Here is a 13,095-nt window from a genome sequence, read left to right as displayed (position 1 = left end):
CATTCTATTGTACTCATAAAATAGGGTTTAAAGTATACAGATGCTTATTCCTTTAAATAGATGTAGTCCCATGCAAACATGAGCTAGTTTGCATATCAGGGAGTGCATGCAGGTTTAGCTACTCTGTGCCAAATTTGGCTACTTTTTTACTCTTTTAGAGCCATTCAAATTACAGCTTTGTGGCAGCTCTTGGAATCAAACAATATTTTCTACTTTTTCAAACAATCTTCAACAGATAAAAATCACAGATTTCTTTTAGTTTTGTTTTGTTTAACCACTCTGATATACTGCTCCATGCTTCAATGACAAATATCGTCTCCTCCTAACTCTATTTGATTTGAAAATCATTTAGGACATAAAATTTATTTACAAAAACAAATGAATCTTATTTAACTTTATTTAGTAAATTAATTCAAAATATTATAATTTAGAGATTTCAATTACCTTAACTCCCTAAATTATACAACCTTGACCTTGACCCTAAAAATCATTAATACAAATTTTCAATAAGGCAAATAATCTATTGTTCCCCTATAGATTCGTATTAACATGAATTGACTGTATAGTGTATAGAATGCAATGTATAAATAATACAACAAATAAAATAAAGGTTTTACTTAGCCCGATATAATCCAGTACTTGTTGGCTTATAGCTCCTGTGTATGAAGAGTAGATGTTTGAAGAGCATTCATTGATCTGTTGTTCTCACAACAATTTCTTCAAAAACTACAAATAGAAGCAAACCCACTGGTACCCACTTGTTTTTTCAAATAAAAATGATTGTTATAATGAAAATTGTTGTTATTAACAACTGTCTCTAATGTATCCCTTATTACTCAGATCTGTTCTGTTCAGTACTGACCCCACTATTTAAATCTTGGCCAACATAACACTACAACCACTGATACAGAGACTATGTCTAATATAAACAGTTAAGTCACCAAATTTGTGATTTTTAGCCTCTAAAGAAGCGACAGTATAAGCTAGTGATCTAAGTAATTAGAGAGGAAGAAAGCTAAGGAAGCTGAGTGAGATGTAAAAAACTTGCCCAAATTCAAGGCTTTTTTCATTTAGAAAATGATACACAATCAAACTCAGTTTAACGAACATGGATATAATGAGTTCATGGTTATAACGAGCAAAACGCCATAACAATTTTAATTTACATGTATTTCCATACATTTTCTCATGGTTATAACAAGGGTACTTCATGGATCTACTGAGAAAATTATTGGTAGCTATGAAAACACACAAACATTCTTAATTGTTCAAAGTATAAGAAATGCGATACCAAATTCTTGGAAGAGATAAAACTGAAAGGGTTACTTAGTTTTACAACCTGCATTGATTACAGACCATTTATCACTTAATTTTCTTTTTGTAGACTGTACCCCTCTTTCTTGACTAACTTCCTGCCCTACTCTGCCAATTTACCTAACCATCATTACGATTGTAAAATTACTGTATACTCTAGTTAGAAACAAATGCTTATGAAAAGTAGAAACTATTCACAAGTTAAAACATGGTGCTAAAAACATTGAAGTGTGTAGAAAGTTTTCTTTGTCATCTTCAACAGTATCAACGTTATGAAAAAATAAAGCAATCATCAATTTTAAGATTTGTAGATAAAAAGACTAACTGAAATTGCACATATTATTAATTATATTGTAGTTTATATAACTATTAACTATTTCATTTTATTTAATATATAAAAAAATGGTTAAAGTATACCTAGGTAACCCCTATGGCCGTGCTTCCGGTAATCTCGATGGCATGTGCAATTAGAAATTAAATGAAGGTGGCACTGATCACACATGACACTTTCATATGCTAATGTTCTTCAAAATTCTCCATTCAGAAAATATGAGAAATTATGCAAATTTTCAGTTCAGTGACAGTACACGTTGACTTTTTTTTTTTTTTAATGGCGTTTGTGTTATTTGAAAGTTTGTAAATTTTTTTCTTTTTTAATTTTAACAAGTAGGAAAATTCTGCCAATGTTTTTTATGGATTATCTGTTGGCCAAAAAAAATAGCCGAAAAACAAAATTATTTGATAATTATTAAAATAGGTTTTGTTAAAACATGAATGCCTACTGCTTCGAACACATCTAACAGAATAAAGGAAATTTTCGGTAATTTATTAGAATAGGTTACATTAGGTTAGAACATGGGTACCTGCTGCTCCAAACCCAGCAAACAGAGGAAAAGAAGGTAAATGTTACCTATGGTGACTAAAATGGCAGCGCTTTGGTTAGGTTTGTTTCATTTCCGTTAGATTAACTACAATTTTAGTAGACATTTCCTTGTTTTTTTTTTACTTTGTTCAAGAACTACCATGAATCAATAACTAGTGGCATTAAACATACTGCATGCCTGCCAGCGGCTCCCCTCCAGGAGGTCAGTTGGGAGCACGAACAGTCAGAAGCATGACCATTTTAATCACCATAAGTAACATTAACAGAAAGGAATACATGAAAAGGTAAGAAAAGAAGTAAACATTTACTAAAAATTTAGCCAGATCGTCAATTTAGAGAATGGAAGGTTCCATAAAACAAGTATAACCAAGTCATCAAGAAGGAAAAAATATAGGAAAATAAAATAAAAGTAAGGGAAAAGGTAAGTAGCAAATTTATGCTTTAAAAATGTTTTAGTTTAAATAAAAAATTTAAAAATATGTACGTATCAGTAATTTTTGATGGTCGCCATCTTGTTTGCACATGCACATGTCACAAACAAGATGGCGACCGGAAGTGCGGCCATAGGGGTTACCTAGGTATACTTTAACCAAAAAAACTAATAATAATAATATTAACAATAGAATGTTTTTTTATATTATAGAGACTTTTTTAATGAAATAAAGCTTAAATACATCAAAACTTTTCTAGATTTCTAATTACACATAAGCCAAGCCTGACAAATAGCAATAAATGATATAATAATAACCAAAACACCTTTATCATTGCCGAGATCGTTTGGTTATTATTATTTATTTTTTGCTGAGCATGTTCTTTTTAATAAATGATATAAACAGACCTTAATCAGAATATACCACATTTACTTGCATATAGGACAAAGTGTGACTTTAAAGATCAAAATAAAGAAAATTAGATTTATTAATACAATTCTAATTTTATTTCTTTTAATCACAAGTAAAATATCAAATGAATGTAAATGCACACATTGTCCCTCAAAAATTACAGGCATTTTACAGGTAAAATTGACAGCATAATTTGTTCATGTAAAGCTGGACAATCAGAAACCCTTTTTTTGCCAATTCGTAACAGTCAAATCAACTCTCCATCAATTACACTTATGAGTTTCTCCAAATTCTGATTTCTGAATAATCATGTTTTCATGTGGGAATGGATTAAAACTTATATCGGGCTCCCGTGTGATTTTGGTATTTCAATCTGGAATTCAATTCAAAAGCTTTGCTTTTCCTATTGCTATTCATCTTTACTCCTGACAATATACAAGAACGATTCAAATGACCCAGATAAAATACTTATGTTTTTAAATACAAGAGGATAAGCACCCAGTAAAAAATGCGAATAAACGGGTCACAAAAATTATTTGCAAAAACGCAAAGAATCTTTTGCTCACACATATTGGACAACCTAGGAATTTGAGGCCATGATAAATGAATAAAAACCTTGTCTTATATGCAAGTAAATATTGTAATATGGCTCTGATATCACAAGAGTCCCATTTTGAATTGCTCTCTTCAGAATATTCTAAACTAGCAGACTCCGCCACGCGTTGTTGTGGCTCAAAATTTATCTATTATAAATGTATAACACTTCCCCCATGGGGGGAATTTTTCAAAAAATTCCTTTTTAGTGTACATTCTCTTGACATACCCTATTAAAACACAAAAAACCGCATCTAAAATAGTATAATAAAAGCCAAGTTCTTCACAGTAAGCTTTAATCCTGTCCCTCTCCCCCGTGGGGGAAATATCGAAAAATCCCTTTTTAGTGTATATTCTGTTGACGTACCTATTAAAATGCAATCAAAAACGCAAAAACTCGCATCTAAAATAGTATAAATAGAAGCAGAGTTCTTTACAGTAAGCCTTAATCATGTCCATCTCCCGGGGGGATTTCTACATGTATATTATATAAAAACACATGCGTATTCGAATGCTGCATTGTGTCAAAATTTCAAAGGAATCGGTAGGAACAAACGAACATTACGTTTTTATTTATATAGATACAGGTAACCCCTGTGTAACACGGAAGTTACGTTCCAAAAAATTGCCGTGTTATGCGAATCCGAGTTATATGAAAGGGGGTGTTAAAAGTTCAAAAAGGGGGTTAGGTTCCAAAAATTAAAAAACATACTGTTAAATCTTTATTTAAATCGGATTTATTATTCATTTTTTTCATAGGTAAAATACTTATTTATTATTTAAGTAAATATTTTACCAGAGGATTATTCATCCTATGATCTCAACATGAGCATCATCAACTGGTAACAGTTTTTGGGTGCGTTTGTTAATAGTGGTCGCTCTGCAATGGGAGTGTGCTGCTGTTTGTAGTCATTTAGGAACAACGCTGAAAGAAAAATGGCGGTACCCGCACTATTGATAGTATCAAGATAGAGGAATCTATAATTCTGAAATGAGCTTTTAGAGGCAAAAGAAGGGTTCCAATTGTAAAATTTAACCATTAAATGGATTATTGTTGAAAGAGCATTCAAAGTAGCTACGAAAACAATTAGAATGCTTGCACGGAGTTACACGGAAGTATAAAAAAAATGCATTCTTTATTACATTTTATGTTGTATGAGGGTTTATCCAATTCCCGAACCGTGTTAGAGTGAACCCGTGCTATAAAACCATCGTGTTATANTTCAAATACGTCTAAATTCAGAAATATTAATGTTAAATAATAAATTCTACTCGTATGCTGATAATTTATGTCCTAGATGTAATATGGAATTTTCAAAGTATCACTTGTTTTGCCAATGTGAAAAGAGCTATGAGTTAAAAAGGAAATTTGATTTGTTAAGTTTAAGTGAGTGCAGATCGGTGGAAGAAATGTACTATATTTTCCATAGAGCAACAACTCGATTAATAGTTAATTTATACAACTATGTTAAAACTTTTGTAAATAATTAGAAGGAAAATATTATTGTAATAATACTATGTAATATGTTATATTATTTAAGTTTATGATTCTCCCGTTGTAACAGGCAATTGCCGTATTACAAATAAAGCGTAATTTGGATTGGTAATAAACCAAACTACTACTGGATTACATTGGGCTACTTTTCTGCAATTATTTTTTAATTAATTTCTAAATAATTTGTTACTAGAGAGAGACATTAGGCACCATCTCTTATTAAATTTAATAAGCGATGATGCCCAAATTTAATAAATGTAACCCAGTAGTTGTTTGGCTTAGTAATATTTCTTTCTCAATTTACATAGAACAAACCTATAAATCAGAATCAATAATCAGTAGAAAATAACAATTACATTCCAAAACATTTACCATACAGAATACCTTACAAAGCTTTGGAAACATGTCTTTCATATCTAAATGAGAAAACCATTTATATGGATAGATATGGGAATCTTTTTGTGAAAAATTATTTCAGAATATATTTTAATACAGAAGCACTACCCATTATATTAAAACATTTCATGAGTTATTCTTTATCATAAATCATTACATCCAAATTGGCTTCTTTACAGTGATATAAAAAAAAAGCAAATTAGATATTGTAATTGTAACTATTCTAACTAAAAGAAGAAACATTCAAAACAAAAATTAAATAAGTACAGTAGAGCATCGATTATCCGACCCCCAATTAACTGTCACCTCGGTTAACCGACCAAGTTCTAGTCAGCAAATTCAAATGTCTGCTAGTGATGTGGCACTACAATATTTGGCTATGTCTTGGCTACTTTAATATTATTTTTATGTGTTTTAGCTGGCAACACTGGATCGACCATAAAAGGGAGCCAGTATTTAAACGAGGCTTAATTTTCTAATTTTTAACGATACAATAGTGACGATTATTATTTTTTTTTAAAATTTGATAGGCTTAACATGGAGGAAAATTCAACGCAAAGTAGGTTAATAGCGATATACTAATATACTAATTAAGGATACACCGATAAGCAAAATGGCCAATTACCGATTAATCAGCCATGCATTATCGGCCGATACCGATTAATTGGCCGATTAGTGTTAATAATTTATTGCATTAATAGTGTGAGATCCTGGAGTTAATTATAATTTTTCTCCACCTGGTATTTCCATCTCCCTCGGGTCAGGTAAACAAGAGACGATCGAATATCCTCGCAAAATCAACAATCTCTTCCTTTGTTTCTAAAATAAATCTCAACACTTAATTGTTGACGCATGGAAACTTCGACATTGTTTAAAACGCTGAAGTGTTTCTGTGTTTAACAGAAACAAAATATATTTCTTTAACCGCTGATATTTGGACAGCAACTACAAACAATTCTCCTTTTTTAAGTGTAACAGCTTACTGGTTGAAGGATGATTTTCAGCAGGAAAGAGCTGTTTTGCAAATTGTTTTCTTTGAAAGTTCCCACACAGCTACACGAATCAGTGAACAGGTTAAAAATTGTTCTTGAACAGTATAAGTTGACAAGTGATAAGATATTCTTAGTACTAAGAGATTCTGCAGTAAATCTGGTAGCTGGAATTAGGAATTGCAACTTAGAAGCATTATCATACGCTGCAACTGACACTAAACGAATGCATATTTTCTGAACAAGATGTGGAAACTATAATCACAGTTGATAGAAATATTGTCACACATTTTAATCATTCTGCTATAGCTGTAATCAAATTAGAAGATTTGCAAGAAAAGTTAGGTTTGCAGAAACACAAATTAATTCAAGATGTTCTTACTCGCTGGAATTCTACATACTACATGTTGGAACAGCAAAAGGCCCTTGTCACATATACTATAGATAATAAAATTCCTACGTTGAGCCCATATCAGTGGTCTCTCGTTGAAAAAATTGTTCTACTTGTAAAACCATTCAAAGAAATTACTGTGGAAAGCCAGCAAACGAGAAGCCACTTCATCTTCAATAATTCCCACAATAGAGACTCTGAAATTATTCTTATCAAAAGCAAAGATCAGTAGTTCCTTTAGTGGCATTAATACCACAACAGAAGAACTAGAAAATCCAATAAAAAAAAATTTTCAGCATATATAGAAAACAAGTCTTTATGCTTGTCATTTTTATTAGATTCAAAATGAAATTTCAAAAAGAGGATATGCTAGAGGAAATCTCAATAAGAATTAAATTCTGAAGCTTCTACTTCTGGAGGTGATCAAGATGGAGGTGAATTTCTAAGTTTTTCTGATTTATTTGATGAATTAGCTTCTGGTAAACGAAAGAATGAAGAATAGCATGTTTTTAAAAAGAAAGAAAAAAAAAAGAAAGAGACGAACAAACGTTTCGATCAAGAATTAGAAACATATTTACATTTATCCCTAATTTGAGCAAAATAGCTATGAAATATTTAAGTGCCTCAGCATCTTCCATTGAAAGTGAAAAAATTTTCAGCACTGAAGGTAACATTTATGAGCCGGCAAAAAATAGGTTATGCCCTGAAAATGATGAAATTCTCATGTTTTTGCATTGTAAAAACAAACTGTAAAACCCTTAAATTGTAATTTAAGGGTTTTACAGTTTAAATATTAAATTTTTATTTGTTTTATATTTGTTTTGTATTTAAACTTTAAACTTATGAAACAAATAAAAATTTAATTTTTCTTCTTAACCTATTCAATACTTTTTCTTATGTAAAGTTTAAACTTTATATTATACGTTATATTATACTTATAATATGTATCGATAAAAGGAATAATTTGATTAGTAAATTTTTTTTAATATTCAGATTGTCATGTAATAAATAATAAATGTATAACAGAAATTTATTAGTTTTTATTACTAGCATTGTACGTAACATTCTAACAAAAATACCAAAATGTAAAATTGGCCGATTATTGAAACCGATTAATCGGTGGGAATGGCCGATACCGATTAACTGGCTAAGTGGCTGATACGGCCGATTACTGATTACTTACCGATTAATCAGTGCATCCTTAATACTAATTACATGGGATATAATAATATACTACACTAATAATGAATTTTGTCATACTTTTCGGTTATCTGACTTTTCAATTATCCGACCAACCCCAGTCCCCAAATTGAGTCGGATAATCGATGCTCTACTGTATCATCATAATCTATCCTTTTTCACACACTTCAGAAACACAACAATTATATAGCAAAGACAGCCTTTATTTTGAGACTCTTCTCTGCTCAGTATGTAAAACTTGTTCAAGTTGTCCTGGAGGTGGCACAATGCAAAAATATATAATAAAATATATTTTTTTTCCAATGATATATTTTTACATTGTGTAACTACCAGAGGAACAATTTTAAATTTTATATACTGAGGGGAAGAATAATCTCAAAATAAAGGTCAATTTTGCTGTGAGACTGTTGTGTTTCTGAGTTGTGTGAAAAAAAGGACAGATTACGAAGACATTAATTTCATTTCTTTTTTGAGTGTTTATTCTATTATACAGAATTTTTTACTGTATATTTGTCTTTGGATCTGTTCTTTAAACTTCACCCAGTGTTAAAAGATGCATTGATTAAATCAACCAAAAAATCATGTAATTGAAGAAATTGTATGAAGTCTATTGTATGATAAATCCAAGCAAGTTGTAATGTTACATATACACAATACATACACATACAAAATGCCAAATTTAAATATAAATTGAACAAACAGGAAATTTTCAGGAATTACTATTCTGTCCCACATAATATGTATCAAAAGTTTTCCAAAAATACAATAGATGTCAATATTTTTCAGTACATATATATAAATATTACAAATAGCACCAGTAAAAATTAAAATTCTGAATATATATGAGACATTTTGTATACAACAATAGTTATAAAGCTTTAAAAAGCAATAGTTTTACATAGTTAAATATAATACTAAAATTCTGTAATACTCATATATTATTAAACTATTTTATACTTTTATACATTTAAAAATATTTGCAAGCTAAAGACAATCACAAATTATGTAGCACTCACCAAATAAACCATTACCAGTTCATAACCAAACAGAAAAATTCTTTCTACGAATGTTTTCATCTATATGTAATAGACATCCTCGGGTATTGACGATATCGAACTAACGGCTAGTAGAATAGAATGTTTTTGAAAGTTCCGTTTAACTACATAATTCAAATACAATGTATTTGAATTATGTAGTTAAACGGAACTTTCAAACGGTTATAACGGAATTATGTAGTTAAACGGTTTAACTACATAATTCAAATACAATGTATTTGAATTATGTAGTTAAACCGAATAGAAAAACATATCCGAACCGAATAGAAAAACATATCCGAATCCGAATAGTTAAACGGAATAGAAAAACATTCTATTTTCAATTTTAACATTCCGTTAAAATTGAAAATATGTAAAATATTTAAAACATATCCGAATAAATAATTGATTTCATGTAGATCATGATGTAAATATCCTCAGTAATTTAAAATATCTTTGATGCACGTTTCAATCATTGGGATCTAATTCAAATATGGCACGCCATGCTGCGGAAAGCGTATCGGTTTCTTTGAAATTAATACTGACCCCCTTTTTAATTGCCTTATATATCTCCAGCGATTCGAGGTACTTGAGTTGTGCCTTATCCGATACTTTGTGTAGCAATTTAGCATTTTGTAGATCAACATGAACATCCTCATTATTTGCATATGTTGCTAGTGCCATCGTGGTCAGCTTTTTTCTTATCGAGTATTCATGTTCTTTCATCCTCATGGCGAGACCTCTTGCGGTTGCTCCAATGTATGTTAAAGCATGGTTAACCCAGTGATCTTGAAGAGAAACCGCATAAACCCCTGAAGAGTTAGAATCTTCTATACGGTTTTTGTCATTTCTGATAAGAGAGAAGATTGTAGGAGAGCGTCGATATGCTGGGTGTATTTTAGTAGTTCTTGCAATCTCTCTATATATATTAGAAAATGTTTTGTTGTATGTGATAACCCTCATCTGTTCGTCTTGTGGCATATTCCTCTCCCTCCTATTTATGTATTGCTTTATGAGATTCTTGACCAAAGAGGATGAGTAGCCATGTTGCATTGCAAGGGCCTTGATCCTTGGCAATTCATTTTCTTTTTCATTTTGCTCTGAACAATGTGTGTGTGTGCGTCCTTTTTACCAAAGCTCGAAAAGCAGAGACTTTGTAAGAGTAAGGGTCATGTGAGCGGTTATGTATAAATAGAGGTGTATATGACTCCTTATGGAACACACAGGTGGAAAGATGACCTTGCTCCATTTTAATGGCAATATCCAAAAAATGTACCGTTGTCTGACTCTCCTGTTCAACTTTCAACGACAGGCCATAGGGGTTGTTGTTAAAATAGTTAAGTACCAAATCAATGTTAGGTACCTTGTTCCATACAATGAGTACGTCATTGATGTACCTGACATACAATGCTATGTCATCTTGAAATTTGGGTAATATGGTATTCTCGTGTTTTCTGATCACTAATTCACAAAGTGTTCCTGATATTGGGCTGCCCATCAGCATACCCCTTGTTTGTATGTAGGTGACACCTTCATATTCGAAGAAAGACAAGTGGACCATCAAGTGTGCTAAATCCAACACATCAGGGAGATACTTATAAGAGCCTTCCACCTTTGCCAGAAGAAAATCTCTCAACTCGCAGAAACAGAGTTCCAGTTTTATAGATGGGAAAAATGTTTGATAATCACATATTGTGAAATATGCCACCGATGACTCGTTAAGATCCTGTAATTTTTGAAGTACTTCTTCAGGATTAGTGACCGTGTACGTATGATCCCCTAGATTGTTAGTGATGTATTTGTTAAGAAGTTTCTCCATTTTAATAGTGGGAAAAGTCGTCTTATCCACCACTGCCCTTAACTGTTGTCCGCTCTTATGAGTTTTTGCAAATGCAAATATACGAGGTAGAGATGGCGCCATAACTCTCGTTGCCGCCAGATTCAAGGTATTAGCGAGAGGAGTGTTGGAGATCTTCAATGTCTTGGCTGATATTTTCTCAAGAAAACCGCTATGCGCTACTGTGCATTCCATGTTCGAGATATATTGTGTTATGGCCTTTTGGTATGATTCCTTTTTCATGAGCACTACATGTTTTGATTTGTCTGCTCTTAAGGCAACAATATCATTATCTCTCAACCATTTTCTAGATGTTCTTATATTCGTCCAGACCTCCCTGGACGAAATATTCTCATGTCTATTGTGCATTGTTATTAAAGTTTTCCATCTGAAATATTCCTTAGTAGTGTGGTTCAGTCTTTCTATCAGTTTTTCGACGTCAGGAATAGTTCTGATGTTATTACATGGAGGTGGGGGAGAATAAGATGGACCGTGTTTGAAGACATTTACGAGTGCCTCCGGTGGTTGTATATTATCCCAACATATCATGCCCTTTGGTCATTGGATGTCACTCTCAACTTTCTGAGAACCCATAATCCATCTCAATTTGTTTTCATGTTTAACTCAAAGTTTTTTCTCGAGAGTGTTTGGCCATTGTGTAATTTTTGCATTGGTGGCAATTAAGACATTAGGGTTCTGTTGGTATAAGGTATTTTCCCAATGTATAATCTCCCTGATTAGTGAATATCGTCGTCTTCTGGCCAATCTAATCGCTTTTTTCAGACATATATTCCTTATAATATTGTTCAACATATGACACTCGGGAGGTAGTCTAATGTAGTAAAATGATGGAGGAAATACTTTCAGATCTCTACACTTACAAAGGAAGTTTAATTTAGCTGAAGTTCTGCAAAGTTTTATTTGATGAGTGTTATATAATTAAGTATCCAGTTTTTTGAAATACAGACAATCACAAATATCTGTATGTAATATAGTATATAATTTTATTTTAATCATTACAGTTTTAGCCTTATAAGCCAAACTTTATTAAATCAAATTACCTTGCTATGTTAAATTTTATTTATATCCTAACATAATTCACTTTTTTTTATGTCTGTAAATCAAAACAGTTTTGAAAGCATTTTTTCTCAACTTGAAATCCACAGTTCCTGTGAATTTAGTTTAGGTTTAATTCTGTATGCTTTCCATAGTGTTCATGAGAGAACAGATTGCATTAAGACAGACTCAAAACAAAAGCAAACATTTAACAATGTACAGGTATCCCTTGTATAACATAATAGTTATGTTCCAAAAGAGTGCCATGTTATGTGAATCCATGCTATACGAAACAAAGGACTAATACAAAACATAGGATTAGGTTCCATAAGTTACAAAAAGTATACTATTCCTTTTTGTTACTAAGAGAAATGTTTATTAAAGCAATTGATAATTTATTTCCAATCAATAATTAATTAACAATCAGAATCAAAAGTACTGTATTATGTGTTAATTTTAGTTAAATGAAGGTGTTTTCTTTTTACAAAGTATCATTGTCACCTCAGCTTTTTTGGTGATCTTGATCAGAAGTATCAGCAACATTTTCATATTTTTTATTTTTATCATAAAAATTTTTTTATGGATGATAAAATATAAATATGTTATTAATCAAGAGTTTGTTCTAGCAAGTTGCATTTGTTTGGTCGAGTACCAAATGACTTTTTTCCAGAATTTGTGTTTGAATACAAAATTGTTGGAGTTGGAACAGTTTGAGTACCAAGATACAGTTCAGTTCAGTTTTTTATTTGTAACATACCATAGGTACATAGCCGGTGCCATAAAACATAACCAGGTAAATTCACATACATACGTTAAAAAGAGCAGTATAAATGGGTTAAAGTGATGATAATACAAAATATAATAAAATAAGTACAGAGACAACATTAATCAAACAAAAGAAGGCAAACAACAGCACGTATATACAAACCATACAATCAGTAGGATAAACGAAACAGTGGGCATGCAAGCCCTGTACAGCAGGATGCAGAGAGAAAAATGCATGTACAAAGGCAAACGCAAAACAGGGATAAGGCTGCACAGTTCAGAGAGAAGGTGTCAATGTA

At 31.5% G+C, this 13,095-nt stretch overlaps 1 protein-coding gene across 2 annotated transcripts in view; it reads right to left on the bottom strand.

Annotated features, from left to right (window-relative positions):
• LOC111637919 (dentin sialophosphoprotein-like) overlaps positions 1 to 13,095 on the bottom strand; it is a 95,177-nt gene that overhangs the window by 51,758 nt on the left and 30,324 nt on the right. The window lies entirely within an intron of this gene.

This window comes from Centruroides sculpturatus, unplaced genomic scaffold, assembly GCF_000671375.1.
Source record: "Centruroides sculpturatus isolate CEXI.00-Female unplaced genomic scaffold, Cexi_2.0 scaffold994, whole genome shotgun sequence".
NCBI lineage: Eukaryota > Metazoa > Arthropoda > Arachnida > Scorpiones > Buthidae > Centruroides > Centruroides sculpturatus.
Note: the sequence above shows the minus strand (reverse complement) of the source record. Positions and strands in the feature narration are given on the sequence as shown.